The 15,764-nt window shown below is 46.4% G+C and overlaps 1 non-coding gene across 1 annotated transcript; it reads left to right on the plus strand.

The window, feature by feature from the left end:
- Nucleotides 1–2,254: 2,254 nt before the first annotated feature.
- On the plus strand, nt 2,255–2,327 carry trnaf-gaa (transfer RNA phenylalanine (anticodon GAA)). Its single transcript has one exon. It is a non-coding gene; the product is annotated as a tRNA-Phe (tRNA).
- The last annotated feature ends 13,437 nt before the right edge of the window (nt 2,328–15,764 follow it).

Here is a 15,764-nt window from a genome sequence, read left to right on the forward strand (position 1 = left end):
CCAAGAGCGACGTCTCAATTCATTCCATCTTCGCTGCCTTCGGAGAATACTTGGCATCAGGTGGCAGGACTATATCTCCAACACAGAAGTCCTTGAAGCGGCCAACACCCCCAGCTTATACACACTACTGAGTCAGCGGCGCTTGAGATGGCTTGGCCATGTGAGCCGCATGGAAGATGGCAGTATCCCCAAAGACTCATTGTACAGCGAGCTCGCCACTGGTATCAGACCCACCGGCCGTCCATGTCTCCGCTATAAAGACGTCTGCAAACGCGACATGAAATCGTGTGACATTGATCACAAGTCGTGGGAGTCAGTTGCCAGCATTCGCCAGAGCTGGCGGGCAGCCATCAAGACAGGGCTAAATTGTGGCGAGTCGAAGAGACTTAGTAGTTGGCAGGAAAAAAGACAGAGGCGCAAGGGGAGAGCCAACTGTGCAACAGCCCCGACAAACAATTTTCTCTGCAGCACCTGTGGAAGAGCCTGTCACTCCAGAATTGGCCTTTTTTGCCACTCCAGGCGCTGCTTCACAAACCATTGACCACCTCCAGGCGCCTATCCATTGTCTCTCGAGATAAGGGGGCCCAAAAGAAGCCTGACATCAGTCGTGGGGAAAATGCTGGAGTCCATTATAAAAGATGTTATAGCAGAGTGCAATAATAACTCGTCTCCACTCCTAGTATTTCTAAATCCCACACATTCACTATAATGTGAACAATTATTTCCTGTTGTGTCTCTCTCAGATTTGTAAACTTCACTGTATTGGAGTGAGGTGACATCTACTGGCGGGAAGCAAGAACTGCAATCCAGCAGCAGAAACTCCACAGTCTGTCAGGGTAAAAGAAACATTGCAATGTGAGGATACAGCGAAGTGGTTTGATTGGGTAGATGGAGACATGATTCCACTTGTGGTGGTGTCTGAAGCAAAGGCCAGAAATACAAAATTGTCATTAATAAAAGAAATGAGGAATTCATGAAAAATGTAGTAACGTAGTGAATGGTTAGAATGTGGATAGAATAGAAAGTGAGATTGGATGGACAGAAGCAGTCTGAAAGGATGGCTAAACAAAAGGTGAGTGCCCAAAAACGTTAACTGTGTTTCTCACAGCACAGATGCTGCCAGAGCTGCTGAACATTTCCAGCACTTTCTGTTTTTATTTCAGCATTTGCAGGATGTTGCTTTGATCTGAAAAAAATGGATGATTGGCTGGGGGGGTTCCAGTGAAATTCCACAGCAGCTGATACAGCCTGACCTGTCAGCGGCTCGTTGGTGTAGGGGTATGATCCTCGCTTAGGGAGTATGGTTAATTAACATGCGAGAAATCCCGGGTTCAAGTCCCGCACGAGCACTGGTCTGCTGGCATTTTTAGATTAAGGTTATCTATTGGTTTCAGCCTTGCAGAAGGCGGAATTGACTTCCATCCGGAGCTGGCTTGAGGACAAGACAACTGGATTCAAAGAGCTTGTCGACAAAATTGTAATTAACTAAATGTACAGATAGCCAAGTGGGAATATAAAGTTGTTGCTGGAATTGTGACCTGACTCCAAAAACATCTGGACTGGAATGGAATGGAATTCTTCAGTGTTTCTGTTGTTTGGCTTGCATTGACTCATCGATTTTCTTGTTTTTCACTTTGTCGATGCCTTTGAATAATTGTGGATCCTTCTTCAGGGTGTCTTCTTTCACCAGGTAGTTCTGACCTCTGATGATGTTGATCGTAATCAGCTTCAATTCGCTGATAGTTTTGGAAGTGAGCAGATTTCCTTTGCTTGAGTCTACAACATGGAACTCAGTCTGACATGTGGACCCATGGGAGGATTTGAATGCCATCCCTGCGTTGGAGTTGCATCCATCCAATAAGAGACCGAGTAGAAGCGACAGTTATGTCAGTCGAATATGAGACTTTTACTGGCAGGGTTGTGAGTTTGAGTGCCATTCTGTTTTTCCCTTTTGTCAGGCTTCATGAGCAGAGAGTACAGGGAGTGTTTGAAATGAGCAAGTCTCGCTTTGATTCAGGACTCTTACCTCTCAGCAGCATCTCACTATGAAAGATTGAATTTGATCTCATTTCATTCTCAGCTCGGGGTCTGTGCGGCTCAGTGGCACTTCTGGCTGTCTCCCGCTTCACAATCCATCAGTACTGCGAAAGCAATGGGGAATATTACTCACATGTTGTGTTCTTTAATTTTTTGGAAAACTTGAATGTATGTATTTTCTTCCAAAACAAGGACACCAAGCCACTGTCAATGTAGGGCTGAAATAGCTCAGTTGGGAGAGCGTTAAACTGAAGATCTAAAGGTTCCTGGTTCAATCCCGGGTTTCAGCAATTTTGCTTCCTTATGCGTCCCTTGCCTTGGTTCTGATTTTCCAGTTGCACAATTTACTTTGAAATTATTTACCAAGCACCAGTGGATTGAATTTGAGAAACAACACAGAGTCATTTACAGCACAGAAGGTGGTCGTTTGGCCTATCACGTCCATGCTGGCACTCCCCGGAGCAATCTAGTCAGTTCCACTCACCAGCTCGATCCCTTTCCTCCTGCAAGTTTCTTTCCTTCAAGTATCCATCTAATTTCCTTTTCAAATCATCGATTGTCTCTGCTTCCACCACACTCGTGGGCCAAGTCATTACCACCCACAACATAAGAAAGTTCCACCTCATCAAGGATGGGAAATACTTACATCTTCTATATTTGCTTATTCTCTATTTCTATGAGAATAGACTGACAGTCAACATGAAAGGAAACCCAAAAATCTTCGAGCAGCATGTAAATGATAAGTGGGTAGTAAGAGGTTGAGTCGGGCCTATTAGGGACAAAAAGGATAATATAAGCTTAGAGGTGCAGGGCAATGTTAATCTACTTAATGAGTACTTTGTATCAGTGATCACTAAGGAAGTGGAATTTGACAAAATATCAGTCGAAGTGAAGAGAGTAGAGTCAATGGAGAGGGTACAAATTGAGAGAGGGAGCTACTAAATAGGCTGGCTGTGCTTAGGGTAGATAAATCACCTGGTCTGGATGGCTGGCATCCCAGGTTGCGAAAGGAAATGGGGATGCAGATAATGGAAGAGTTTGCCATAATCTTCCAATCTTCCCTGGATACGGGGGAGGTGCCAGGAGTAAACAGTGGCAAATGCGACGCCCTTATTCAAGAAAGGGTGTAAGGACAGTCCGGCTAACTACAGGCTAGTAAGATTAACAGCAGCGGTGGGTAAGGTTTTAGAAAGAATAATCAGGGTAAAAAATCAACAGTCACTTGGAGAGGTTTGAGTTAATTAAGTAGAGTGAGCATGGATTTATAAATGGGAGTTCATGCTTGACTAATCTAACTGCATTTTTGATGAACTAACAGAGCAGCTTGATGAAGGGAATGCAGTGGATGTTGTTTATATGGATTTTAAGGAAGCGTTTGACAAGGTACCACATAAAAGTGGGGTTTACAAAATTGAGGTTCGTGATATAGGAGGGTCAGTGTCCAATTGGATAGAAAATTGGTTTAAGGACAGAAAACAGGGAGTCTAATGAAATGATTCTTTGTCAGACTGGAGGATAGTCGACAGAGGTGTTCCCCAAGGGTCAGTGCTAGAACCACTGCTTTTTTTGCTAAAGATAAATGACTTGGAACTTGGAATATTGAGTCGAATCTCAAAATATCCCGATGACAACAAACTTGGAGGAGTGGCAAACAGTGAGGATGATATGAACTGCCTGCAACAGGACAATGATAGGCTAGCAGAATGGGCAGACAGGTGGCAGATGGAATTTAATAGTGACAAGTGTGAGGTGATGTATTTTGGCATAAGGAATAGGGAGAGGCAATATTTACTTAATGGCACAGTTCTAAAGTGTGTGTTGGAACAGAGGGACTTGGGGTTCATGTGCATCAATCTTTGAAGGTGGCAAGACATATTGCGAGAGTGGTTAGCAAAGCATATGGGATCTTGGGCTTGAAAAAAAGAGGCATTGAGTACAAAGCAGGGAAGTTATGCTGAACCATTATAAAGCTCTGGTTAGGCCCCAGTTGGAGTGTTGCTTCCAGTTTTGCTTACCACACTTAAGAAAGAATGTGAGCGTCCTTGAGAGGATGCAGAGGAAATTCACCAGAATGGATCCACGGATGGAGGATTTTAGTTACAAGGTTAGGTTGGAAAAGCTAGGGTTGTTCTACCTGCATCAAAGGAGAGTGAGGGGAGAATTGATAGATGTGTTTTTGGCTATGACAGTTTTAAATAAATTGGCAAGGAAACATTGTTCCCGTTAACTATTGGTACAAGGACTAGGGGACACAGATTGAAGGTTTTGGACAGGAGATACAGGGGGAATGTGCGCAAGAACGAGTTTGCACTGATTGGTGATGATCTGTAACTCGCTGCCCAAGAGGGCGGTGGAAATGGAGACAATCGAGGATTACAAAAGGAATTTGAATGGGCACTTGAAGGAAATAATTTTACAGGGCTATGGGATCGAGCAGACAAGTAATAACTCGTCTCCACTCCTAGTATTTCTAAATCCCACACATTCACTTTTATGTGAACAATTCTTTCCTGTTGTGTCTCTCTCAGATTTGTAAACTTCACTGTATTGGAGTGAAGTGACATCTACTGGCAAGAAACAAGAACTGCCGTGATGAGATCAGCCATGATTGTATTGAACGGCAGAGCAGGCTCGGGTGGCTGACTTGCCGACTCCGGCTCCTCGTTCTTATGTTCATAGAATCATGCAGCACAGAAGGAGGCCATTCGGCCCCATTGTGCCTCTGCTGACTCTCTGACAAAAAGATGCAATTAGTCCAACCCCCTGCCTATTTCCCCATAATCCTGGAGAATTTCACTTTGAAATATTTGTCCAATTCCTTTATGAAAGTTATAATTGAATCTGTTTCCACCACCCTGTCAGACAATTCATTCCAAATCCGAATCAGTTACTGGGTAAAAAGATCTCTCCTCACCTCCCCTTGACATTTCTGGCCAATTATTTTAAATCTGTGTCCTCTGGTTACTGACCCCCAGGACAGTGGAAACAGTTTCTCCCTCTCTACCCTATGAAAATCCTTCATGATTCTGAACACCTCTATTAAATCTTCCCTTAACCTTCTCTACTCTGAGGAGAACAATCCCAGCTTCACCAGCCTGTCCAGAGAACTGACACCCCTCATCTCTGGTATCATTCTAGTAAATCTCCTCTGAACTGTCTCAGAAGCTTTGATGTCCTTTCTAAAGCCTGGTGCCCAGAACTGGACACATTACTCGAGCTGAGATCGAGCCAGCGACGCCCACATCCCACGAACGAATAAAAAAACGCTCCCGAACCAGTCCCCAATTCTTAAGCATTTATCGACGCTCCCTGCCCAGTCCCCAAATCTTATTCATTTAGAAACGCTCCCTGCCCAGTCTCCAACTGTAATTCAATTATCGACACTCCCTGCCCAGTCCCCAATTCTTATCCATTTACAGAAGCTTCCTGAACAGTACCCAAATCTTATTCATTTAGAGACGCTCCCTGCCCAGTCCTCCAATTCTTATCCATTTGCAGACGCTCCCTGCCCAGTTCTCAATTCTTATCCATTTACAGACGCTCCCTGACCAGTACCCAAATTTTATTCATTTAGAGACGCTCCCTGACAAGTCCCCAATTCTTATCCATTTATGGACGCCGTTTCGGGAAGCCTCACCGGGAAAAGCTTCACCACCGCCATCCGCAGGGATACAGATGGGATTGTTCCATCTTATTGTGGCCCTGAGGCCCTGCTCCAGCTGTGTGAGCCCGCAAAGTCTTCTTGCACTTTGTGAATATCCCGCTCCAACTCCGAACCCGGAGCTCGAGCTGCTGACAAAGCATCCTACCGCGCCTGCGCGCCCCGCTACTGTCACAGATAGGGCGGATTCTAGGCCGCTGAGCATTCTGGGTATCACACCTGTCATTGATGCTATTCTTTCAGCTGAAAGGTTTTATTACGTACATTTCATGACCTGGAATCGTCGTGAGTGTTTTCTTTTGCACCTGTCAGTGCCTGGGAGGATAGAGTCAGCTTCACTTTGCAGCCATGAGTTTCTGGTGTGAGAAAGTGGTGTTTAACTCAGTATATTTCAGTTTTTGGTCTGTGACTGTGGGTGTTATTCAGTTCTTGTTTGTTTCTGCTATTGCTCTGTGAGTTTCACCACATATCTTTCAACAACTTGTATGTGAGCATCAGCTTTTGTCTATATCTATCAGTTTCTGAGAAGTGAGAAAGGGTTTGATTCTATCCCTTTTAGTTTCTGTTACATGCATGTGTCTTTAATCTGCACCTCCTCTGAGTGTGTCTTCGTCTCTGTACTTGTAGGTGAGTATGTGTTTTGCTTTGTATCTCTCAGTCTTTGAAGTGTGAGCCTGGGTTTCTACCTAATTTCCTTTGTACCTTGCAGTTGGGATATGAAAGAAAGATTTTTACACGTTACCTGCCAACTGCTGCTACGTGACTGTGGGTTTCACACTGTATCTGTCAATTTCTTGTCTGGCAATGCGAAGTTTACAGTGTACCTGTCAGTTTCTTGCATGTGAGTGTTGATTTCACTCTGAAAAGAATCATAGATCATAGAATAGTTACAGAACAAAAGGAAGCCATTCAGCTCATTGTGCTTGTGCTGCTTCTATGCACGAGCAACTCAGCTCATGCCACAGACTCATGTATTCCATGAAAACATGCAATTTTTCCACTTCAGATAATTATCTTATACCATTTTGAAAGCCATGGTTGAATCAGCCTCCATCACACTCTCAAGCAGTGCATATCAGATCTTAACCACTCGCTGTGCAAAAGAAGTTTTTCCTCATGTTGCCTTTGGTTCTTTTGCCATTCACCTTAAATCGGTGTCCTCAGGTTACAGAGCCGTGAATAATATTCCCCATTGCTTTCTCAGCACTGATGGATTGTGAAGCAGGAGACAGCCAGAAGTCCCACTGAGCCGCACTGACCCCGAGCTGGGAATGAAATGAGATGAAGTTCAATCTTACACAGCGAGATGCTGCAGAGAGATGAGTCCCGAATCAAAGAGAGACTTTCTCATACTTTTGCTGAATTTCATTTCAAACACTCCTTGTACTCTCTGCTAATGAAGCCTTAAAAAAGGGAAAAACAAAATGGCACTCAAACTCACCACCCTGAAATTAAAAGTTTAATGTTTGACTGACTGAACTGTCACTTCTACTCGGTCTCTTATTGGATGGATGCAACTGTATTCTCCAACGCAGGGGTGGCATTCAAATCCTCCCATGGGTCCACATGTCAGACTGAGTTCCATGTTGTAGACTCAAGCAAAGGAAATCTGTTCAGTTCCAAAACTATCAGTGAGTTGAAGCTCATTACGATCATCATCATCAGAGGTCAGAACTACCTGGTGAAAGATGACAATCTGAAGAAGGATCCACAATTATTCAAAGGCATCGACAAAGTGAAAAACAAGAAAATCGATGAGTCAATGCAAGCGAAACAACAGAAACACTGAAGAATTCCATTCCATTCCAGTCCAGAACCCAGTCCTGTTGTTTTTGGAGTCAGGTCACAATTACTGCAACAACTTTATATTCCCACTTGGCTATCTGTTCATTTAGTTAATCAAGCTCTTTGAATCCAGCTCTCTGGTCCTCAAGCAGGCTCCATATGGAAATCAATTCCGCCTTCTGCAAGGCTGAAACCAATCAATGACCTTAAACTAAAAATGCCAAAGAAGAAGGACTTGTCCAGGATTTGAACCCAGGATCTCTCACACATTAATTAATCACTCACCCTAAGCAAGGATCATACCCCTAGATCAACATGCCACTGATATCAGAACTTCCTTTTAGCTCCTGTGGAATTTCACTGGCAGCCAAAGCCGACCATCCATTTTTTGTTCAGAGCAAAGCAACTTCTTGCAAATTCTGAAATAAAAACAGAATGTGTTGGAAATGTTCAGAAACTCTGGCAGCATCTGTGGAGAGAGAAACAGAGCTCACCTTTCAGGGCGTTTACCTTTTGTTTGAGCCATCCTTTCACACTGCTTCTGTCCACCCAATCTCACTTTCTATTTTATCTAGATTCCACCCACTCACTACCTAAATACATTTATCATGAATTCCTCATATCTTTTAATAATGACAATTTTATATTTCTGGCCTTTGCTTTGGACTCCACCACAAGTGGAATCATGTCTCCACCAACCCAATCAAACCCATTCACTATTTCCTCACATTGCAATGTTTCTTTCACCCTGACAGACGATGGAATTTCTGCTGCTTGATTGCAGTTCTTGCTTCCTGCCAGTAGATGTCACCTCACTCCAGTGCAGTGAAGGTGACAAATCTGAGAGCACACAACAAGAAGTAATTGTTCACGTTGTTCATTGTTCAGTGAACAGGTCCCTCTATTCCTGCACACTCTTTAGAACTGTGCCATTAAGTATATATTGCCTCTCCCTATTCCTTCTGCTAAAATGCATCACCTCACACTAGTCACTATTAAAATCCATCTGCACCTGTCTGCCCATTCTGCGAGCCTATCACTGTCTTGTTGCAGGTGGTTCATTTCATCCTCACTGTTTGCCACTTCTCCAAGTTTGGTGTTATCGGCATATTTTGAGATTCTACTCTATATTCCAAGATCCAAGTCATTTATCTGTCGCAAGTAAAAAGCAGTGGTTCCAAACGTGACCCTTGGGGAACAGCACTGTCGACAACCTTCCAGTCTGAGAATGAATCATTTATTACGACTTGCTGTTTTCTGTCCTTAAGCCAATTTTCTATCCAATTGGACACTGACCCTCCTATTCCATGAACCTCAATGTTGTTAATCACCCTTTTATGTGTCGTTTCTTAAAATCCATATGAACAACATCCACTGCATTCCCTTCATAAACCTGCTCTGTTAGTTCATCAAAAAATGCAGTTAGATTAGTCAAGCATGAACTCCCATTTATAAATCCATGCTCACTCTCCTTAATTAACTCAAACCTCTACAAGTGACTGTTGATTTTTTCCCTGATTGTTCTTTCTAAAACCTTACCCACCACTGCTGTTAATCTAACTGGCCTGTAGTTAGCCGGACTGTCCTTACACCCTTTCTTGAATAAGGGTGTCACATTTGTAACTGTTTAATCCTCTGACACCTCCCCCGTATCCAGGGAAGATTGGAAGATTATAGCAAGCCTTTCTGTTATCTGCATCCACATTTCCTTTCGCAATCTGGGATGAAAGCCATCCGGACCAGGTAATTTATCTTCCTGAAGCATAACCAGCCTTTTCAGTACCTCCCTCTCTCAATTTGTACCCTCTCCATTGCCTCTACACTCTCCACTTCTCCTGATATATTGTCAAATTCCACTTCCTTAGTGATCATTGATACAAGGTACTTATTAACTAGATTAACATTGCCCTGCAGCTCTAAGTATTCTTTTCTTTTCTTTTCTTTTGGGCCTCCTTATCTCGAGAGACAATGGATACGCGCCTGGAGGTGGTCAGTGGTTTGTGAAGCAGCGCCTGGAGTGGCTATAAAGGCCAATTCTGGAGTGACAGGCTCTTCCACAGATGCTGCAGAGAAATTTGTTTGTTGGGGCTGTTGCACAGTTGGCTCTCCCCTTGCGCCTCTGTCTTTTTTCCTGCCAACTACTAAGTCTCTTCGACTCGCCACAATTTAGCCCTGTCTTTATGGCTGCCCGCCAGCTCTGGCGAATGCTGGCAACTGACTCCCACGACTTGTGATCAATGTCACACGATTTCATGTCGCGTTTGCAGACGTCTTTATAACGGAGACATGGACGGCCGGTGGGTCTGATACCAGTGGCGAGCTCGCTGTACAATGTGTCTTTGGGGATCCTGCCATCTTCCATGCGGCTCACATGGCCAAGCCATCTCAAGCGCCGCTGACTCAGTAGTGTGTATAAGCTGGGGGTGTTGGCCGCTTCAAGGACTTCTGTGTTGGAGATATAGTCCTGCCACCTGATGCCAAGTATTCTCCGAAGGCAGCGAAGATGGAATGAATTGAGACGTTGCTCTTGGCTGGCATACGTTGTCCAGGCCTCGCTGCCGTAGAGCAAGGTACTGAGGACACAGGCCTGATACACTCGGACTTTTGTGTTCCGTGTCAGTGTGCCATTTTCCCACACTCTCTTGGCCAGTCTGGACATAGCAGTGGAAGCCTTACCCATGCGCCTGATGATTTCTGCATCTAGAGACAGGTTACTGGTGATAGTTGAGCCTAGGTAGGTGAACTCTTGAACCACTTCCAGAGCGTGGTCGTCAATATTGATGGATGGAGCATTTCTGACATCCTGCCCCATGATGTTCGTTTTCTTGAGGCTGATGGTTAGGCCAAATTCATTGCAGGCAGACGCAAACCTGTCGATGAGACTCTGCAGGCATTCTTCAGTGTGAGATGTTAAAGCAGCATCGTCAGCAAAGAGGAGTTCTCTGATGAGGACTTTCCGTACTTTGGACTTCGCTCTTAGACGGGCAAGGTTGAACAACCTGCCCCCTGATCTTGTGTGGAGGAAAATTCCTTCTTCAGAGGATTTGAACGCATGTGAAAGCAGCAGGGAGAAGAAAATCCCAAAAAGTGTGGGTGCGAGAACACAGCCCTGTTTCACACCACTCAGGATAGGAAAGGGCTCTGATGAGGAGCCACCATGTTGAATTGTGCCTTTCATATTGTCATGGAATGAGGTGATGATACTTAGTAGCTTTGGTGGACATCCGATCTTTTCTAGTAGTCTGAAGAGACCACGTCTGCTGACGAGGTCAAAGGCTTTGGTGAGATCAATGAAAGTAATGTAGAGGGGCATCTGTTGTTCACGGCATTTCTCCTGTATCTGACGAAGGGAGAACAGCATGTCAATAGTCGATCTCTCTGCACGAAAGCCACACTGTGCCTCAGGGTAGACGCGCTCGGCCAGCTTCTGGAGCCTGTTCAGAGCGACTCGAGCAAAGACTTTCCCCACTATGCTGAGCAGGGAGATTCCACGGTAGTTGTTGCAGTCACCGCGGTCACCTTTGTTTTTATAGAGGGTGATGATGTTGGCATCGCGCATGTCCTGGGGTACTGCTCCCTCGTCCCAGCACAGGCATAGCAGTTCATGTAGTGCTGAGAGTATAGCAGGCTTGGCACTCTTGATTATTTCAGGGGTAATGCTGTCCTTCCCAGGGGCTTTTCCGCTGGCTAGGGAATCAATGGCATCACTGAGTTCCGATTTGGTTGGCTGTATGTCCAGCTCATCCATGACTGGTAGAAGCTGAGCTGCATTGAGGGCAGTCTCAGTGACAGCATTCTCCCTGGAGTACAGTTCTCGGTAGTGCTCAACCCAGCGGTCCATCTGTTTGCGTTGGTCAGTGATTATGTCCCCCGATTTAGATTTGAGGGGGGTGATCTTCTTGATGGTTGGCCCAAGAGCTCTCTTCATGCCATCATACATTCCTCTGATGTTTCCGGTGTCTGAGGCCAGCTGAATATGACTGCATAGGTGTTGCCAGTAGTCGTTTGCGCAACGCCTAGCTGTTCTTTGTGCAGCACTTCTGGCTGCTTTAAGTGCTGCGGATGTTAAATCGCTGGGGGCTTTCTTGTAGTTCAAAAGTGCAATGCGCTTAGCGGCTATGACAGGTTCCAGCTCTTCATTATGAGATTGAAACCAGTCTGCATTTCTCTTCGCACTTTTGCCGTAGGTGGTCAAAGCTGACTCATAGATGGCGTCTCTGATGTGGGCCCACTTGGTCTCAGCATCCCCTGTGGGAGTGTTTTGAAGGGCTGTTACAAGTGAATTTAGAAATTTTTGTAACAGCTGTGGGTGAGAAATTCTGCTCGTGTTGATGCGCGGGTGGCCCTTCTGCTTGGAATGATGCAACTTCTTTGGTCTGAGTCTAACCTTGCTGCACACCAGGGAGTGGTCGGTGTCGCAGTCCGCACTGTGGAAGCTGCGTGTGATTTGAACACTGTTTAAGGCGGCTCGCCTTGTGACAATGAGGTCTAGCTGGTGCCAACGACGTGATCTTGGGTGCCTCCATGAAACCTGGTGACAGGGTTTAATGTGAAAGAACGAGTTGGTGATGCAGAGGTTATGATAGGTACACAACTCAAGCAGTCTCTGCCCGTTCTCATTCATCCTTCCAACGCCATAGCGCCCAAGGCAGGAGGGCCATGAGTCATGGTCGGCCCCAACCCTGGCATTAAAGTCCCCCAGCAGGAATAGGTGTTCGGTGTTGGGGATGCTGCTAATGATGTTATGGAGTTGTTCATAGAACTGGTCTTTAGCTTCAGGTGCGGAGCAGAGTGTTGGAGCATAGATGCTGAGTAGGTGTACTGGACCAGAGGTGGTGAGCAGTCGGATGGACAGTATGCGTTCCGAGCCATTTGAGGGAGGCTCTATCATGCTGAGCAAGGAGTTTCTGATGGCGAAGCCCACTCCATGCTGTCTTGGTTCTTCAGGATCCCTGCCCTGCCAGAAGAAGGTGCAGTCTTGCTCTGCTAGAGAGCCACTCGCGGGGAGGCGAGTCTCCTGAAGTGCTGCAATGTCCACATTGAATCTACTGAGCTCGTTGTTAATGAGGGCGGTCTTCCGAGAATCGTTGATTTGTGTAAGGTCTTCCGACAGGCCAGGACACATAGTTCGGACGTTCCAGCTTGCAAAGCGAAGGGCTGGTACCTTCTTTCCTTTTTTCATGTTGTTTGGTGCGGTGTATCAGTCCACCTTTCGGGCAGTGACCCTGAGCTCCAAGCACCCATTGAAGCAGGCAGACTGTGGCGGGACAGAACCTTATTGACCGGGGGCTGCCCGGTTTGAGGCGGGCGGTAGCTGTCCAGTGAGGTGCAATGACCTCTCCCACCGACAAAGGCAACCCGTGGCGCCCAGTTTCTACGCCAATTTATCTGGACTTATAACCCGTAACTGCTGCCTTCCGTGTTGTTTTAGTCGCTGTGAGGCAACTATGGAGTGACCTCTCCATGGCGCATGCCTGGGCAAATTTATGGAGGTTGAGAGTTGCCCAGTCGTCAAAACCCCCCTCTCGGCCTTTCTGGTGGGGTCCAAAGGAGTGCAGGACACGACGTTTGGCACCAGTATGGCTGCAGGAACTGCCGGAAACATGCCAAAGGTGACACATGACCGCCTACGGGGTTCCGCTCCGGATTTTCTGTTAGGGTTTACTCCCTTAGCCTTGGTCTCTCCCGAGACGCCCAAAAGGCAGTGGGGTTGTTGGGGCCCCTACACAGGTGTAGGATGGTGCCGGTGGGAGGAGGGGATGCAAGGGGGAGGGGTAGAGGGAGGGGGTGGGGGGGGTGCAGGGGAAGGGGGTGCGGGGTGAAGATGGTGCGAGGGGGGGGCGGGCTGGGACTGGGTTGTGAGGGGGTGAGCTGAGAGGGTGGAGCAGGGAAGGGGACGGGGGTGGGGGGGGGTGGAAGGGGGGTAAAGGCGGGGTGCAATCTGGTGCAGGTAATAAGCCATTTCCTCAGTGCCCACCATCGACGTCCGGAAAGCTCATCCACGTAAGTATATATTACCCTCTTTGTCCCTAATGGGGCCCACTTCACCGCTAACTACCTGCTTATTATTTATATACTGCTCGAAGATTTTTGGGTTCCCTTTCATGTTGAATGCCATTCTATTCTCGTAGAGATAGGGAATAAGCTAAATATAGAAGATATAAATATTTCCCATCCTTGGGTGAGGTGGAATTTTTTTATGCTGTGAGTGGTAAATCCTGACCCACAAGTGTGGTGGAAGTAGAGACAATCAATGATTTGAAAAAGAAATTGGATGGATACCTGAAGCAAAGGAACTTGCAGGAGGAAAGGGATCGAGCAGGTGAGTGGAACTGAGTAGCTGGCTCCGATAATTGCTGCAGTCACTGCGATCCCCCTTAATTTTGTACAAGGTGACAATGTTTGCATCACGCATGTTTTGAGCCCTTGTTGAGCTGGACTATGGTGGGCTCAATGTCCAGTTCCTCCATGACAGGGAAGTCTGGAATGGCACTGAGAGCTACTTCAATGACAATGTTCTCCGTTATGGAGAGTTCAAGATAATGCTCCACTCACCTTTCCATCTGCTTGTTAGGTTCAGTGATGATCACCCCTCTCTTTGTCTTCAAAAGGTGCTGATTTAGTTACTACTGGGCCCATTGCTTTCTTAATTCCTTCAAACATAGCATCCCCGGATTCATCAGCAGAGTTTTAACCAGTATTGATTGGTGCAGTGCCGAGCAGTCTGCAGAGACTTGTTTCTGGCAGCTCTGAGAGCATTTAGATGTTGTTTGCTGGGGACTTGTTTGTAGTTTATGAGGGCTCTCCTCTTAGTTGCAGTAACTGACTCCATTTCAGTCCAATAAGCCTCAAACCAGTCAGCATTCCTCCCATCTCTTTTCCTATACACAGTGAGTGCAGAGTTACAGATGGTGGTGTGCAGATGATTCCACTTTGACACTGCACTGAGGCCTTGAGCATTGTTGTCTGAAAGAGCCTGATCGAGGATGTTGAGGAACTCCTGGGTCCTTTCTGGATCAGTGGTTCGGCAAGTGTTAATCAGAAGACGAGCTTTTATCATGGATGGATGAAGCTTCCTTGGCTGAAGCCTGACCTTGTTACACACCAGGGAGTGATCAGTGTCACAGTCAGCGCTGTGATAGCTGTGAGTGATGAGGACACTGCTGAGGGTGGTATGTCTGGTGAAGATAAGGTCTAGCTGGTGCCAATGGCATGATCTCGGATGTCTCCAGGACACCTTGTAGCACAGCTTGACCTGGAAGTAGCTGTTCATCACACGGAATCCATGGTGACAGCATAGCTCCAGCAACCTCTGTCCATTTTCATTCATCTTGCCAGTCGCCTGGTGCTCTATGCACATTGGCAAAGCTGTGTAGTCAGTACCCAAGCTTGTGTTGAAGTCTCCTAGAAGGTACAGTCCCTCAGTGCTGGGAATTCTACTGATGGCAGTGTCAAGTGTCACATAGAATTGATCCTTGACATCTGGGGTGGAGGTGAGTGTCGGGACATAGATGCACATGAGATTAACTGGGCCCACACTTGTTGACAAGTGAAGAGTAAGAAGTCTCTCTGAGCCGACTGTGGGTGGTTCACTCATTTGAAGTGGCGTGTATTTTACTGTGAAACCCACTCCATGCTCACGAGTTGCCTCTTGGGCTTTCCCCTGCCAGAAGAAGGTGTAGTGTTTCTCTTTGAGGGATCCACTTTGAACGAGTCTAGTTTCTTGCAGCACAGCAATGTCCACATTGAGCATTGTGAGTTCCTTGTCGATCACAGCTGTCTTGTGTGTGTCATCAACCTGCAGAAGGTTGTCGGTAAGGCCAGGACACATGGTCCTCACATTCCAGCTTGTGATGCGAAGGACTGGTGTCTTCTTTGTTGAGTTTGTTTTTCTTGGTGCATAGATTATCAATCCGTCTGTTGAGAGATGACTCTCCGAGCTCCAAGCACCCATTGAAGCAAGCAGGTCGTGGCTTCACAGCACCTAACTGACTGGGGGCTGCCCAGCTTGGAGTGAATGGTAGCTATCCAATGAGACACTAAGAGCTCTCCCACTGTCCGAAGTAACCCCTGGCGCTCATACTCTACACCAATTCAATGAGAGCTTATAATCAGTAACTGTTTATTCCCGGGTTGTGCTCATGTTTAACCACGAAGCTGGAGTGTCCTCTCTGGGGCACAGGCCTGGGCAAACAGTATGGAGACCCTGAGCATCAGGACCCCCTCTCAGCATTGCTCGTATTGTCCAAAGGAAAGGAAAAACCAGTACTGTTTGTTACCA

Source organism: Heterodontus francisci, unplaced genomic scaffold (assembly GCF_036365525.1).
Source record: "Heterodontus francisci isolate sHetFra1 unplaced genomic scaffold, sHetFra1.hap1 HAP1_SCAFFOLD_148, whole genome shotgun sequence".
In the NCBI taxonomy this organism is placed as follows: Eukaryota; Metazoa; Chordata; class Chondrichthyes; order Heterodontiformes; family Heterodontidae; genus Heterodontus; species Heterodontus francisci.